The sequence below is a fragment of the Pogoniulus pusillus genome, chromosome 15, assembly GCF_015220805.1.
Source record: "Pogoniulus pusillus isolate bPogPus1 chromosome 15, bPogPus1.pri, whole genome shotgun sequence".
Classification (NCBI taxonomy): domain Eukaryota; kingdom Metazoa; phylum Chordata; class Aves; order Piciformes; family Lybiidae; genus Pogoniulus; species Pogoniulus pusillus.
In genome coordinates, this window is record NC_087278.1 from 17,439,979 (window position 1) to 17,446,299 (window position 6,321).

A 6,321-nucleotide genomic window follows, 5' to 3' on the forward strand; every position below is an offset into this window, starting at 1 on the left:
TGCACTGGATGATTTGGAAGCTCTTCTTCAACAGCAACGACTCCATGCTTCTACTCATCTGAATACGTGCAACTGACTGCCAGAAGGAGCACAAACTCGACAGAAAGCTTTACCTGACCCAGCCTCTTTTGCCACCTGTGTCTCGTGGGGGATGTTCCTCAGCATCTGCTCCCCCTGGATGAGCTGGTGCTTGTCTGAAACATCCTGGAAAAGGCTGCCTAAGGAGGCTCCAAGCTTAGCAGTGTTCAAAGGCAGCTGGGATGGGACCTTCAGCAGCCTCATCTACAAAGAGGTGTCCCTGCCCATGGCCAGGGGTTGCAACAAGATGATCTCTAAGTTTCCTTCCAAGCCAAACCATTCTAGAATTCTATTTCTCCGAGTCAGGCCACTAGGGTTTGCTGAAGAAAAGCTGCAGAACTCCTTTCAAACGCAGCTGAAAATCTTTGCTCCAAGGCAGACTCTTGAGAGAAGGTTAAACACTCCTCAGGAAAAAGATGGGAAAAGGAGGAGGGAAGGGGAAAAAGGAGGGCAAAAAGGGAAAAAAAGAGGAGGGAAAGGAAAAAAATGAGGGAAATGAGAGGGAAGAAAGGGAGGAAAGGGGAAAAAGGGGGAAGAGGAAGGAAAAAAGGAGACAAGAAAAGGAAAAAGAGGAGGGGAAAAGGAGAAAAAACGTGGAAAAAGAGAAAAGGAAAGAAAGAGAGAAGGAAAGAAAGGAGAAAAGAAAGGAAAAAATGAGAGAAGGAAAAAAAGGATAAAAAAAGAGCACACACGCCGCTGGCGGAGCTGTAATGACTACGGGACGGGAAGTCGAGCACGCAACCTGCTGATCACATAGCCCAGGAGGGTAGCGCTTGGAAGGGACCTGTGCAAAGCTACCAGCGCAACCGCCCTGCCACAGCAGCACCAGAGAGCCCAGCACATGTGGCACAGGGACACGTGCAGACAGTGCCGCAAAGGTACTTACGGCAGCTGCGCTAAAACGCGTCTCAGATGCGCCGCTGCCGAGCAACTCACCTGCCCGAACTCCTCTGCTGTGAGAGAAAAAGAACGCAGCTCTGCCTCGGAATGCGTGAGGCTTCCCTCCGGCCCGAAAGGCCCTGCCTGCCTGCCTGCCGCTCTGTGCTCGCCGCCATTCCGTCGCAGCCGGCTCAGTGTCACGGCCGCTTCCTTCGGCTCCACCGGCGATGCTCCGCCCCGCTCCCACTGGCGCATGCATCCAACTGCGGAGCCCTGGGGATGCTCCGCCACGCTCCCACAGCACCGCCACGCTCCCGGTGCCTGCCGCTTTTAACTCCTCACTCGAATACTTATAAATCCAAACAAGTTCGAATCTCTTCCTCCCACCCCTCACCTTCCCCTCGGCTTTCAGGCACTTCAATCGTGCAGGGCATTTGGAGACGAGGCAGGAGAACGGGGACCGCCGCGGCTGAGGAACTGCACTGTGGAGAAGGAAACACACGGTGGCAGCACTGAGCAACTGCAGTACCCACGTGCAAACACAGGGGGGCAGCACAGACAACCGAGAGCGCCTCTGCGCCTTCAGCCCAGCGCCGCTCTGCCTATTGGCTTTGCAAACAGCACACCGCACGCAAGGCACAGCCCACGCTCTGGCACTCCTACACACTCAGTTTATAGGTACAGCTCTAAACTCCAGCTGGGGCTACTCAGGACTTCTTTGATCTACTCTTGAGGGATTTATATACAACAGAGGAGACACAGGGGGATCTGCTGACACAAGAATTAATGTCATTCTGCAGTAGCTAGAGGAAAAACAGAGCTCTTCTTCTCCTGGAGCACCTCCCACTAACGCAGTCTGCAGTGTGTTTTAATCCTCTCCATTAATTCTCAGGCCCTTTAAACGTGCAGGGCTGCAAGCACTCTTGCAAGGGAGGCTGCCCCCACCCCTCCCTTTGCTGCATCATCACAGCCCACACCCCCCCTATGGTATCAGGCAAGCAAAGACAGAGACAAGGACAGCTGACAGACTCTGCTCTTTCTTCTGGTTACCATCACGTGCAATAACCTTGCAAAATTATGTTGCTTAACACCATGAGAGAAAGTATCCTGACCTGGTCACCATCAAGCTGTCAGAATTGCTCTACACTAAATCCTTTTCCTATTTACTCTCTTCAACATTGAATGAATTGTATTAATCTGCAATGAGTTGTTGGTTAACCAACCTTCTGATGATATTAACCACCTGTTGCTTAAGTAAGGTCATTTTAATGAGCACTCTAAATCACCACTAAAGAGCTTCACCTTTAAATTGCTGTCATAATTTTTACTGCAACTACAGACTTTCTTCCAGAGATTGATTAGCACTAGATAAGAACTACCTCATGCAGTACTTGCTTACTAATATTCCAGGGTGCATGAAGAGACATCCAGCCTGAGTAAGACCTATGGACCCTCTAGCACATAGGCTCTTGCTGATAAGAGTCTGCTCTACAAGTTCACAGGATCTTAGGAGTTGGAAGGGACCTCCACAGATCATTGAGTCCTGCCAGAACAGGACCATATAATATAGTTCGGATTACACAGGAACACATCCAGGCAGGGCTTGAAAGTCTCCAGAGAAGGAGACTCCACAAGCTCTCTGGGCAGCCTGTTCCAGTGTTGTGACCCTTCCCCATGTTGAGGTGGAATTTACTGTGCTGTAGTTTACACCCATTGCCTCTTTTCCTGTCATAGGGCACAACCGTAGGTAGATGTGGGCCAATCCGGTGCAGACTTGACACAAAAGATCTGATCAGAATCAGCAAAGCTGAAGCAGAAAAAGGCACTGGTCTCACCCTCAGGCCAGTGACCAGCAACCAAGGGCAAGTTAAGAAGATATGCCCCAAGACGATCCTGGAAATCCAGACAAAAAGTCAGAAGAGGAGGAGCATGCTCAGCATATGTAAGCCTCCAAAACGGCTGGGCAATGGAGCTCCGAGGCCCATATGAAGATGCAGAGGGGGGGGTCTCAGGAGAAGTAGGCCAGAGTCATCAGTGCCCTCAAAGCCCTGACAGGTGGTAGCCAAGACAGGATGTTAAATGACAGTCACAGAATGTCAGGGACTGGCAGGGACCTCGAAACTCCATCCAGTCCAACCCCCTTCCCACAGCAGGATCACCTATACCAGATCACACAGGAACACATCCAGACAGTTCTTTAATATCTCCAGAGGGAGACTCCACAACTCCCCTGGGCAGCCTGTTCCAGTGTTCTGTCACCCTCATAGGGGAAAAAAAACCCTCCTCATGTTGACATGGAACTTCCTATGCCTCAGCTCCCACCCATTGTCCCTTGTGCTGTCACTGGGCATCACTCAGCAGAGCCTGGCTCTGTCTTCCTGGCACTCACCTTTACATATTTATAAACATTGATGAGGTCACCTCTCAGTCTCCTCTTCTCCAAGCCCCAGCTCCCTCAGCCTCTCCTCATAAGAGAGATGTTCCATTCCCTTAATCATCTTTGTGGCTCTGTGCTGGACTCTCTCAAGCAGTTCTATGTCACTCTTGAACTGGGGGAGGGGGGGAGGGCAGAACTGTTGAGGGAAAACAAGAGTCAGCAGGACATATAATATGCCTATTACTGTCCCAGCAGTTTCAACATACAAGAAAAGTCTCCAGCCGTCAGGAGACAGGCAGGGATCTAACAACACAGCATTTTCTGTCCTGTAACTCTCCTGTCTCATGTTGAACCTCTGCACACAAAATTATGAAGAAGTCTCAAGTCTCACATATGCTGTGTGAAAACCCAACTCCTTTGCTGTGAACATCCCCTCTACTGTCTTGCTTTTGTGCTCCTTAGTACTTTCAGTGAAAGAGACGGTGAGAATTTGATCCCTAGCAACACATCCCATGGCACTTGCAGTTCTCATTTTTATTATCTTTTTGATTTTCCACACTAACCAGCCCTAATCTCTTTTGCTGTTGGCCATCCTTGTAGTCTCACACACACCCCCAACTCTTCTGCATTCTTTCATCTTTCCAGCTTTTTTTTTTTTTTTTTTAAGCCTCAGGATTTTCTGAGGTAGTTTTAACAAATTAAAGATCCTTCAGTGATACTTTTCCTCCTTACCTAATGGCAATTTAAATCTGTGTAAACTATTATCACCATAATTCTATTCCTGGCGAGAGGAAACATTACCTCTATTCATTTGCGCTGCACTTGGTAGTTTTCAGTCCTCCTGCGCTCCTCTGTAAACCAAGTATTCTTCATAGTTCTCATGACTATCACAGAATCATAGAGCATGAGGGGTTCGAAGGGACCTTGAAAGGTCATCCAGTCCAACCCCTCCCTGTAAGAGCAGAATCACCTAGAGTAGGTCACACATGTACACATCTACATGACCTTAGAATGTCTCCAGAGGAGACTCTCCACAAGCCTTCTGGGCAGCGTGGTCCAATGCTCTGCCACCCTCACAGTAAAAAAGTTTTTCCTTATGTTTATGTGTAAGTAATGATTCTCTATTCACAAATATTTTTAAAATACTCCTGTGACTAAGGCACTTGTGAGTCTGTGCACTAAGCACTTCATGGCTTCTAGAGAGGAGTAACTCTTTTTTTCTTTGATATGCAGAATTAAGTTGAATGTTTCTAACACTTCAACTGTGTTGTGTCATCAACAGTCAAAACAGCCAAAGTGATGTCAAAATTTTCTCTCAGATGATAATCATAGTGCTATTTCAAAACATGATAACAGCTGTCTCATACATCAGTGATTCTGAGCACATAAAGGAGGCAAACTATCATTCTTCAGCCTATGTATTCTTTTTAGTCCATTGACACCATATGTTCTTTGACTTTTGGCAATTCCTTCAGATTACAGGGCTGCAGAAAGCAATTTAAGAGTGGCACAGGATGAGGCAGATCTTCTGCTGTCTGTGATCTGAAGATATCTTATGCTATACTGATGCTTCTTTCATCCCAAATGCCGAGAGGCCATGAAATCAAATACTTTTTTCCCACACTCTGCTGACTGAAACATTTTTTGCCTTATTTGTTAAAATTCCACAGTGCTTCCCTTCTGATATGATTAGAAACAAGTGAGACCTACTATGTCATTTGGAAGTTGAAATTTTTGCTGAGAGAGAGAAGAAAAACGTGCACTGGCTCATGTGTCCCAGACCTGACTGCATGTTCCAGCGTGGGATAGGGCCTGGTTATCTTTGATTTTCCTGTACCAGTTAGGATCTTTGCTAGAGGATGAATGCTGCTTCTTAACAAGCCTGCCAATTGCTGACATGAATGGCTAGGAAATCTCAACCAATTCTTTTGACGATTTTGAAAATGCAAGGCATTTTATTCTTTGCAGTCTCTCAACTGTGGTTCATGATCTCTAATTCTAAAAAGATAACAATCCAAATTTGTTGACTTTTGTGAGTTACTACCAGTAATATATTTAGTTTTTAGATGAAGAATTCTGGTATGAAGAACCTGACAGGCCAAATCCTTTAATGCTGAGAGAAGTTCATCTATTGTAAGAAATCTGAGATATGCATATCTGGCCAGACACTCATCCACACATTACTTCACAGAACAATCACAGAACCTTCGCGGTCAGAAGTGACCTCCAGAGATTGTCAAGTCCAACCTCCTTGCCAAGCAGAATCACATAGGGCAGTTCACACAAAAAATTAATCCAGGTGGGGTTTGAAAGTCTCCAGAGAAGGAAACTGCACAACCTCTCTGGGCAGCCTGTTCCAGTGCTTCCTCACCCTTACTTCTTGAAGTATCAAAATCAAGTAGTAGGTCAGAAAATATTCCAGAGTAGGAATGGAGTGTATCTACTTAGTAACTGGCAGTATCATCACTGCTAAAGGCTGAGAGCAAAAGCATGCAAAAAAATATCCAAAATGAGGCCTACTAAATAGAATTACTTTATACCACTCCTCTTCCTTCCCTGTGTTAGGAGAATAAAGTACGGAAGGAAAGACCATGCTCTAAAATAATTATTCACTAAGTACAGGCTCACATACATCAACTTATTTGATAGCTCAAAAGGTTGACCTTTTTCCTCTTTCCTTCTGAAGTAGTGTGGGATATGTTTCTTCCTCTGTGATGGTTTGGGCTCTTACCCGCCCCCCCACACTTTGTATTTGCCCCAGCTAACTCAGACGGACCCTGGGAATATAGATGAAGCAATTTATTTACAGCTAGCAGAATCCTCTTAAAAACTAGCACATCCTCTTAATTTCTTTCTTTGTCCTCTAAGCCAGTGAATTTTCCTGACAATTTTGCTGCCATACACAACACCAAACATGGAGTGAAACACAGGTCTCTCTCCTTTTATTTATTCCACTGGGTACTGAAATTTTTGTTTCCTTTCACTGG